Source organism: Macaca nemestrina, chromosome 10, assembly GCF_043159975.1.
Source record: "Macaca nemestrina isolate mMacNem1 chromosome 10, mMacNem.hap1, whole genome shotgun sequence".
Taxonomy (NCBI): Eukaryota; Metazoa; Chordata; class Mammalia; order Primates; family Cercopithecidae; genus Macaca; species Macaca nemestrina.
In genome coordinates this window covers 32,881,264-32,892,280 of record NC_092134.1, presented here as the reverse complement: position 1 = coordinate 32,892,280, position 11,017 = coordinate 32,881,264, and positions in this window count along the sequence as shown.

Genomic DNA, 11,017 nt, shown 5'->3' with positions numbered 1-11,017 from the left:
TTTGAGACAGAGCCTTGCTCTCTTACCCAGGCCGGAGTGCAGTGGCGTAATCTTGGCTCACTGCAACCTCCGCTTCCCAGGTTCAAGCGATTCTCCTACCTCAGCCTCCCGAGTAGCTGGGATTACAGGTGTGTGCCACCACCACCACACCTGGCTAATTTTTGTATTTTTAGTAGAGACAGGGTTTCGCCATGTTGGCCAGGCTGGTCTTGAACTCCTGAGCTCAAGTATCTGCCCGCCTCAGCCTCCTGAGATGATGGGGTTACAGGCGTGAGCCACTGCGCCTGGCCTGTTCAAGAACTCTTGATACAAATGTTAGCATTTTGTTTTTAAAACTCCTTTAAACCAAAACAATGATCCATAATAAACATTAAAGTGGTCAAGATTCCAGCTTTCCAATTTTAGGTAACAGCTGACAGTGACATCAATGAATAGATCAGGTAGGCTTTTCTGATTGCAAGCAGTAGAAACTCATTTGGGCTATATCTTCAGCAAAACAAAATTTATCAGCAGGACAAAGGATAGTGTATAAAGTCTAAGAAAAGCTGGGTCCACAGCCTTAAGAAAGATAAAAACCAGGGTAACTTTAGAAATCTTAAGTTACAGAAACAGGGACAGTCCTAGAGCTCTGCCATCAAAATAGCTCCTATATTTTCTATCTTATGTCATTGTTGTGCTCAGGAATCAAATTTCTAGCACTCTTTTCACCCTAACTAGGATTATGTTCCTATCCTATGGCTCTAGGGGCTTTGACAATCCTACACTGATGGCCTAGAGTGAAAGAAAGTAGTCTCCCAAAGGAAAACAAGTGAAAAGATGAATGCTGGTCAGGGTGAAAGCTGTCCAGTTACAGTCATAGATTATGTTGCTTTAGCGCCTGGAATTCCTTCCTAGACCTAGACTGGTTATCATTGCAGAGTTGCAAAGTGACCATGTTTATGTGATACATGGTTACTGGCGTATAATCTGTGGAGAGTGTAGCAAGAAGATGCTGGTGGTACAAAAGAAATTCTTGCAACCGAACAATATAACTGTTCTAGAAGTTCAAGGTGATGTCACTGGAGGTAAAAAGGTAAGTCCTCATTTAAAGTGCATTACCTGTCTGGACCTCATCCTGGAGAGCAGAAACACCAACCAGGTGTTTTTCCTTTGAGAAACTGGGTTATTCCTCAAAGCTGCCTTTCCTAAACATGCCCCAGCCTGATGTTTACATTTGTCTGAGAATAGTGTGTATGTGTGTTTTCACATGCTTATTACAGTAAACTAATTTTTATATAAATTAGGTCTCATAGTGCTCATTTTTGAACCACTGCAAATTGGTGTTTTGTTTTGTTTTGTTTTGAGATGGAGTATCGCTCCATTGCTCAGGCTGGAGTGCAGTGGCACGATCTTGGCTCACTGCAACCTACGCCTCCTGGGTTCAAGCAACTCTCCTGCCTCAGCCTCTTGAGTAGCTAGAACTACAGGTGCCCGCCGCCACGCCTGGCTAATTTTTGTATTTTTAGTAGAGACGGAGTTTCACCATGTTGGCCAGGCTGGTCTCGAACTCCTGACCTCGTGATACACTCGCCTCGGCCTCCAAAAGTGCTGGGATGACAGGCGTGAGCCACCGCACCTAGTCCTACAAATTGATTTTTGAAATTAATGAACATAAACCCTAATCCTTTTATCACTAGGATCAAAGCTTTCATCCATTTCAACACCTATCTAATTTTGAAACTTTATTGCTAAATATAGATGTTGTTTTAACATATTTTATTTCAAAGAACACTTTTAACATTAGGTCTATCTGGAGACGGTATTGGTCATAAAAAATTGGCTCTAGGCCAGGCGCGGTGGCTCACGCCTGTAATCCCAGCACTTTGGGAGGCCGAGGTGGATGGATCACAAGGTCAGGAGATCGAGATCATCATGGCTAACACAGTGAAACTCCATCTCTACTAAAAATATAAAAAATTAGCCGGGCATGGTGGCAGGCACCTGTAGTCCCAGCTGCTCAGGAGGCTGAGGCAAGAGAATGGCTGAACTGCCCAGGAGGCAGAGCTTGCAGTGAGCGGAGATGGTGCCACTGCACTCCAGCCGGGGCGACAGAGCAAGACTCCATCTAAAATAAATAAATAAAATAAAATAAAATTTGCTCTAACTAGTAATATCTGGAGTGACACTTTAAAGATTGTGTTGTGGAAAAACATTTTTGAATTTTTGAATTCAGTGATGATTGCCTCAACATAGCAAACTGATCATGTTCACCTATTTCTCTACCTGTTCCAAATCCCATTAAACGTCTGCTGCGGAGGGGAGGGAAGTACATGAGGGAGAAATACACAGGGTACATTTCAATGCTATTTGTGATACAGCGTTTCTCAAGCTAGATATTGAGCACTGGGTATTCATTTTATTAGAGTCCATATTATTATGTGCATGACAAAATTCTGTTATCCTTTGTAAGATTAAATCTGTAATTCTAGTAAACAAAAAGAGTACTACTGATGTGGAGAAGTGTCCAAAATATGGAAAACAAATACGATTAGATTGTTAGAGAAACAAGAAAACCCATATCCCAAATCAGGGCAGGAGAAAACTACCAAATACGTAAGAACAATTCCAGAGATATTTTAATCTTAGGACAAATACAGAGAGTAGGAGAAGTCTGGGCATGGTGGCATGTGTCAGCAGTCCCAGCTACTCAAGAGGCTGACGTAGGAGGATTGCTTGAGCCTAGGAGTTTGAGGCTGCAGTGTGCTACAGCTGCACCTGTGAATAGCCCCTATATTTCAGCCTGGGCAACATAGTGAGATCTTGTCTTAAAAAAAAAAAAAAAAAAGAGTAGAAGGAGATCATGGGTTAGCCATTAAAAGATTGAAACCTACAGCTGTGCCCTACTTCCTGTCTTGTTATTGAGGCTGAGCAGGAAAAGGGGTTAAAGTGTAAAGGTTGGAAAGGAAACACTAGAACCTGAAATTTCATATCCCCTAAGGGCATCAAAGTAAGAAGAAAATTTTAACGGAGCGGTGGGTTGTGTCACTGAACTCTGATTAAAGCCAAGAGCTTGGACCTCATTAGAAAGAATGCTGACAGGGCAGGGCCCTAGGGAACTAAGCACATCTCCCTCCTGTTTCCCTCTCACCCCCCCTCCACAACAACGAGAGACAAAACACCAAATTAGAACTTGCATTGGCCAGGCGTGGTGGCTCACACCTGTAATCCTAGCACTTTGGGAGGCCGAGGTGGGTGGATCACCTGACATCAGGAGTTCGAGACCAGCCTGGCCAACATGGTAAAACCCCATCTCTACTAAAAATACAAAAACTAGCTGGGTGTGGTGGTGCACACCTGTAATCCCTGCTACTTGGGAGGCTGAGACAGGAGGATTGCTTCAACCCAGGAAGCAGAGGTGGCAGGGAGCTGAGATTGTGCCACTGCACTCCAGCCTGGGTAACAGAGTGAGACCCTGTGTCCAAAAAAAAAAAAAAAAAAAAAAAGACAAAAAACTTTTGCTTAATAGATGGATTGAACAGCAGAATGGACACTGCGTGCAGAGGCTCACCCATGTAATCCCAGCACTTTGGGAGACTGAGGCTGGTGGATGGCTTGAGCCCAGGAGTTCAAGACCAGCCTGGGCAACATGGTAAAACCCCATCCTTACTAAAAATACAAAAATTAGCTGGGCAGGGCAGTGCACGCCTGCAGTCCCAGCTACTCGGGAGGCTGAGGCACAAGAATTGCTTAAACCCAGGAGGTGGAAGTTGCAGTGAGCCAAGATCACACCACTGTACTCCAGCCTGGGTGACAGAGAGAGACTCTGTCTGAAAAAAAAAAAAAGAAAGAAAAAGAAAAAAGACTGAAAATCTGAGTTGGAAAGAAGCTGAGGGAATTTTCCCAGAATGTAGCATAACTGAGCAAGCACTGGGATGGCTGGGGAAAGAGGCTAACCGATGTCCACAGTGTAGGCTATGCTGTCCATCTAAATATTAAGAGCCTTACCTACAGAAGACGGCTTTTGATAAGAAAGCTTTTGATAAGCTTTCACACAGGAAACAAATATCCTTTCATTTGGGGCCTATTCTGAGTTTGTCCACATACTTCCCCAAAGCTTCTACTTTCCAAGTTTCTTTTTTCTTTCTTCTTTAAAATTTATTTTTATTTCTTTTTGAGATGGGGTCTTGCTCTTTTGCTTAGGCTGGAGTGCACTGGCATGATCCTAGTTCACTGCAGCCTAGAACTCCTGGGCTCAAGTGGTCTTCTCACCTCAGCCTCCAGAGTAGCTGGGACTACAAGCTTGCACCACCACGCCTGGCTAATTTTTTTATTTTTATTTTTAGAGAGAGGGAATCTCACTATGTTGCCCATGCTGGCCTTGGACTCCTAGCCTCAAGCAATCCTCCTGCCTTGGCCTCCCAAAGTGTCGAGATTGTGGGCCTAAGCCACTGTTCCTGGCCTAGGTTTCTTATCTTGTAGTTGTCAAATCTCTGACCCTCTGGTCAAACCATTAACTGTCATCTCCACCCATGTCTTCATGTAAGTTGAACCACCAGAAATATTGCTCTGATTTCTCCCTGAGATAATTTCTCCTCCCCACTGGAGGTTAGGTGTGCTCAGCAGCATGTGCTGCCATCAAGTGGAAGTGGCACATACAAGACTGGATTCAGACTGGTCTTAAGGACATGAGTCAATTTTATGAGCTACTCCCAGCTTCTCAGGAGGCTGATGCAGGAGGATTGCTTGAGCCCAGAAGTTCGAGGCTGCAGTGAGCTAAGATCACACCACTGTACTCCAACCTGGGCAACAGAGTGAGATACCGTCTCTTAAATTTTTTATTTTTAATTATCATCTCATATAATTTATGAGGGTCAGAAATCCAAGAGTAGCTTTACTGGGTAAACTCAGAATCTCCTATGAGCTTGCAATCAACGTGACAGCTGAGAATGCAACCTCTGAAGACTTGACTTGGGTTGGAGGATTCACTTCAAACTCATTCGCATGGCTGCTGGCAAGAGGATTCTGCAGTTCCTCATCATGTAAGTCCTCCATAGGACTGTTTAAGACACGATTTCCCCTAAAGTGGATCTGACAGGTTGGGGCAGGGAAAAGCAGAGGGAGAGAGAGAAAGAGTATGTGTGTGTGCCCAAGCACACATGCAAGATGGAAGCTGCACGCTTTTATATCCTCATCTTAGAAGTGACATGCCATTGCTTCTTCCATAACAAATTAACTCTGGTACAATATGGTGTGGGGGTTAGGGGAGCTACAAAACAGTGTGCAGCAGGGATCATTGAGGACCATCTTGGAGGCAGACTACTACACAATCCTTTTGTTATTCTTCACTTTTGCCAAAATGATTTATCATGGCAGCCACTAAGGCTGCCATAGCCTTACCTTCAGAAAGCATTTCATTCTTAGCAATAACAAGGGACAATCTAAAACTAGAATTCTGTTGCAGAGAATAGGCTACTTACTAAAGCTGGTACAAAAATTAAATGGATTAAAGAATTACTGAACTGGCCAAAAGGCAGACCATAGACTTGAGCTTCCAGGAACCATTTCCCTGCAGGACCAGCTCTCCAAGGAGGTCCTGCATGATCAGGTCTGGTGCTTGATGAATTTATAGGCCACTTCTGTAGCTACTGGCTCTGGAACTAGACGACCTCTGCTAACAAGACAAAGTTGCTGGTCAAAACAGGAAGCTGCTGCTACCACGCAACCACTGACTACAGCAGGAAGCCAATACTATAATCCACATCAGTAAAATGGGTCTCTCTCTCTCTCTCTGTTCACTGAATTTACCTCCAAGTAAGTTTCATACAAAGCCATATAAACAGTTTTATGTAGGCTGGGCACGGTGGCTCATGCCTGTAATCCCAGCACTTTGGGAGGCTGAGGCAGGTGGATCACTTGAGGCCAGGAGTTCGAGACCAGCCTGGCCCACAGGGTGAAACCCCATCTCTACTAAAAACACAAAAAATTAGCCAGGTGTGGTGGCACATGCTTGTAATCCCAGCAGAGGGGGATATACAAATAAGATATACAAATTATAAAATTACACAATTCAGTATTTCAATTGCTAACTCTTTAGTACTTCTATAATTATTCAAATTAATTTTCCCGATTTTTTTTTTCCCTACTGTGTGTTTTTGTTTGTCTGTTGTTTAGAGACAAAGTGAGCCAAGATTGCACCATTGCACTCCAGCCTGGGTGACAAGAGAGAAACCCTGTCTCAAAAAATAGTAATAATTTAAAAAACAAAAAGTTTTATGTAAATCATATTCAGAACACTGGCTACAAAGGAGCTGGAAAATGAGGTTTTTAGCTTTCTACTCTCCAAAGTTTAGGAAGACACGCTATAAGGAAGTTAGACTAAATACTGAGTAACAAGAGCCACAGTCCCTGGTCAAACCAGTATTCAAAGCCTGGGGGCAAAATACAAACTTTTGGATAAACAAGGTCTCAAAGTACCATTCTTGAGACCATTTCTGAAAGAACTGCCTAACGATACACTACTGTAGTAAGATGACAATGAATCTAAGAAAGGAGGGTAAGGATTCAAGAAAACAGTAGGGGCCCAGCAAGATGGCTCTCGCCTGTGATCCCACCACTTTGGGAGGCAGAGGCAGGAGGAGCACTTGAGCCCAGGAGTTAGAGGCTGTAGTGAGCTATGATCGTACCACTGCACTCCAGTGTGTGTGACAGAACAAGAGCTTGTCTCTAAAAAACAAACAAACAAAAACACACAGTAGGGAAAAAATAAATCAGGAAAATTAATTTGAATAATTATAGAAGCACTAAAGAGTTAGCAGTTGAAATACTGAATTGTGTAATTTTATAATTTGTATGTCTTATTAACACAAAATATTTTTCAAATTGTGTTCACTCACATTTTCAATATATATATTTAAATATATATTTATTCAATTTTTTTTTTTTTTTTCAGATGGAGTTTCGCTCTTGCTGCCCAGGCTGGAGTGCAATGGCATGAACTTGGCTCACTGCAACCTCTGCCTCCTGGGTTCAAGTGATTCTCTTGCCTCAGCCTCCTGAGTAACTGAGATCACAGGCACGCGCCACCACGCCCGGCTAATTTTTGTATTTTTAGTAGAGACAGGTTTTCACCATGTTGGTCTGGCTGGTCTCGAACTCCCAACCTCAGGTGATCTGCCCACCTCGGCTTCCCAAAGTGCTGGGATTACAGGTGTGAGCCACGGCACCCGGACTTCGATTTTTTGTGAACAGTTGAATTGCTAATTATGCCCCTTTTATTCTGAAGTATAAGCCCTAAACTAACTTAAGATAGTTTCTAGTGACAATCTTTTTTTTTTTTTTTTTTTTTTTTTTGAGACTGAGTCTTGCTCTGTTGCCCAGAGTGGAGTGCAGTAATGCAATCTCCGCTCACTGGAACCTCTGCCTCCCAGGTTCAAGCAATTCTGCCTGCCTGCCTCAGCCTCCCCAGTAGCTGGGATTACAGGTGCCTGCCACCATGCCTGGCTAATTTTTTTGTATTTTTGGAAGAGTCAGGATTTCACCATGTTAGCCAGGCTGGTCTTGAATTCCTGACCTCAAGTGATCCACCCACCTTGGCCTCCCAAAGTGCTGCCATTACAGGTGTGAGCCACCATGCCCGGCAAATTTTTAATTTTGTGTGTGTGTGTGTGTGTGTGTGCAACAGGGTCACATTCTGTCATCCAGGCTAGAGTGCAGTGGCTTGATCACTCCTCACAGCAAGTGATCCTCCCACCTTAGCCTTCTGGGTAGCTGGGATTACAGGTGTCCACCACCACGCCTGGCTAATTTTTTGTAGAGATGGGTTTTTGCCATGTTGCCCAGGCTGGTCTCCAACTCGTGGGCTCGAGCAATTTGCCTGCCTCAGACTCCCAAAGTGCTGGTATTACAGGCATGAGCCACCAAGTGTGGCCTCCTAGTGACAATCTTACAATAAAACACACAACAAATAAAACAAAGAAATAGGCCGGGCACGGTGGCTCAAGCCTGTAATCTCAGCACTTTGGGAGGCCGAGGCGGGCGGATCACGAGGTCAGGAGATCGAGACCATCCTGGCTAACACGGTGAAACCCCGTCTCTACTAAAAAATACAAAAAACTAGCTGGGCGAGGTGGCGGGCGCCTGTAGTCCCAGCTACCCAGGAGTAGCTGCCTCTCCTGAGGCAGGAGAATGGCGTAAATCCGGGAGGCGGAGCTTGCAGTGAGCTGAGATCAGGCCACTGCACTCCAGCCTGGGCGACAGAGCGAGACTCCGTCTCAAAAAAGAAAAAAAAAAAAAGGAATAACCTTATCAAAATATCTTTGTCAATTTTAGCATTTTATTAACTTTTTGTTGCTAATTTAATGGTTAATATTTAGCATCCTTGAGCCATATTTAAAGCACCTAGTTTTACTCTCAACTTGGACTTTAAGAATTAGGAAAATGGTGAAACCCTGTCTCTACTAAAAATACAAAAATTAGGCAGGTGTGGTGGCTCATGCCTGTAGTACCAGCTACTCAGGACGCTGAGGCGGGAGAATCGCTTGAACCTGAGAGGCAGAGGTTGCAGTCAGCCAAGATCACACAACTGCACTCCAGCCTCGGTGACAGACAGAGATCCTGCCTCAGAAAAAGAAAAACAGAATTAGGAAAGTGTCTCATATATCCATCGATACTTTCGAAGTATCATATTCTTTCTGAAAAAAGGTAAGTGGTTTCATATTTTTAGCCTAAGGGAAAATGCTAATAGAAACTTCAGTCAGTAAACAGTTGTGTAATTAGAAGTCTTTGCCAGGTGCAGTTGCTCACGCCTGTAATCCCAGCACTCTGGGAGGCCGAGGCGGGCAGATCACCTGAGGTCAGGAGTTTGAGACCAGCCTGGCCAACACCGTGAAACTCCATCTCTACTAAAAATACAAAAATTAGGCGGGTGTGGTGGCTCACGCCTGTAGTACCAGCTACTCAGGAGGCTGAGCGGGAGAATCGCTTGAAATCACAAAAATTAGCCAGGTGTGGTGGCGGTTACCTGTCATCCCAGCTACTCGGGAGGCTGAGACTGGAGAATCACTTGAACTTGGGAGGTGGAGGTTGCAGTGAGCCAAGATCGCACCACTGCACTCCAGCCTGGGCGACAGAGCGAGACTCCGTTTCAAAAAAAAAAAAAAAAAGTCTTTGTATACAAGTTAACATAATTTATATGCCTCACAACTCCAACATGATGGTTAAATTTCATAGTTTCAAGCTCCATCTCAGTAAATTAATTTAGGTATGGAAAGGCGTCATTGTGTAACAAGCACTCCAGGTAATTCTGGTGCACGTAGCCACTCTGAGAAACACTGGCCTAAGGCTGGGCACGGTAGCTCATGCCTGTAATCCCAACACTTTGGGAGGCTGAGACGGGAGGATCACCTGAGGTCGGGAGTTAGAAACCAGCCTGACCAACTTGGAGAAACCCCGTCTCTACTGAAAATACAAAATTAGCCAGGCGTGGTGGCGCATGCCTGTAATCCCAGCTACTTTAGAGTCTGAAGCAGAAGAATCTCTTGAACCCGGGAGGCAGGAAGTTGCGGTGAGCCAAGATCGCGCCATTACACTCCAGCCTGGGCAATAAGAGCGAAACTCCGTCTCAAAGAAAAACAAAAAAAAAACAAACACAAAAAGAGAAACACAGGCCTAGAGGGTGAGAGGATAGCACTTATTAAAATAGCCTAACCTGTGACAGGCAATGTGTGTGTGTGTGTATGTATATATATACACACACATTTATATAATATAAATTTTATATATATTATAATATAAATTATATATATTATATATATTATAATTTATATAATTTAATCCTACCTGCAACAATTGTATACTAGCTCCATTTTGCAAATGAGAAAACCTAGGTTCAAAAGAATGAGTAAACTGTTCAAGGTCACATTAGGTAGTGGACTTGTGAGTCAAATACAGGTGGGTCTAATTTTGAAGTTTATGCTTTACCACACCTTCAATTTAGATGTTCACAAGTACCTCACCCTAAACATATCAAAGTTAAATTTACTCTCAACTCCTAATCTTTCCAACCCAATCTGCCATTCTTATATACATACATATATATAACTTTCATGTATGCACATGCATGCACCTCCCTGAAAGACGGAAATATGTATAAAATGTTCTTGGCAACCCAGTCCCTTTGAACGTCCTCGTCCCTCTTCCAGAGATGCTGTCACAAATTTTAACTCCCATTCAGATTTCACGACCGAGTTTAAATACTGCTTCTCCCTGAAGCCTTTCACATACCATAATAAATTAGTTGTATAGAGTTCTGTATTCATACCTCTATACGTTTACTACATTGTTAATGTCATACTCATGTTCCTTGTATTAGAGTTACTTTTCCAAGGGTGGGACGGACATCCACTTTACGTCTCCTACATCATACCTGGCACAGATGAAAAGTTGAATGATTATACCCATGAATGAATGATTAGGTAGCATCATTGCTTATAGGGTTGCTAAGCATCAGAGATAAGGCTTCAACCCCAACTTTTTTGGTTTTTGTGCTCCAAAAATCTTTTTAGCATGCAAGGAATTAGCAAATAGAAGCACTTCCAATCTACTTGTAGAGTGTACAGGAAGGAAAGATTTCCAGGAAAAAGATCTCAATAACAGACTTCAGTCTTGAATTCTTTATGTATAAAAGTTACATAAGAAGAAAAACGTTTTGTCTCAAAAAAATTTTTTTTTGGAGTTAGAAAATCTTTTATTAGCTTGGGCTACATAGTGAAACCCTGTCTCTAAAAAAAAAACTAGCTGGGCTTGGTGGCATGTGCCTGTAGTCCCAGCTACTCAGGAGGCTGAGGTGGGAGAATCGCTTGAACCCAGGAGGTTGAGGCTGTGGTGAGCCATGATCACACCACTGCACTTCAGCCTTGGTGGCAGAGTTAGACCCTGTCTCCAGAAACAAACCAACCAACCAACCAAACTTTTATTTATGTGGATAGTACCTGTCAACAAAAAATTATTCAATGAAACTTGTTAAAAGATGATTTTATTC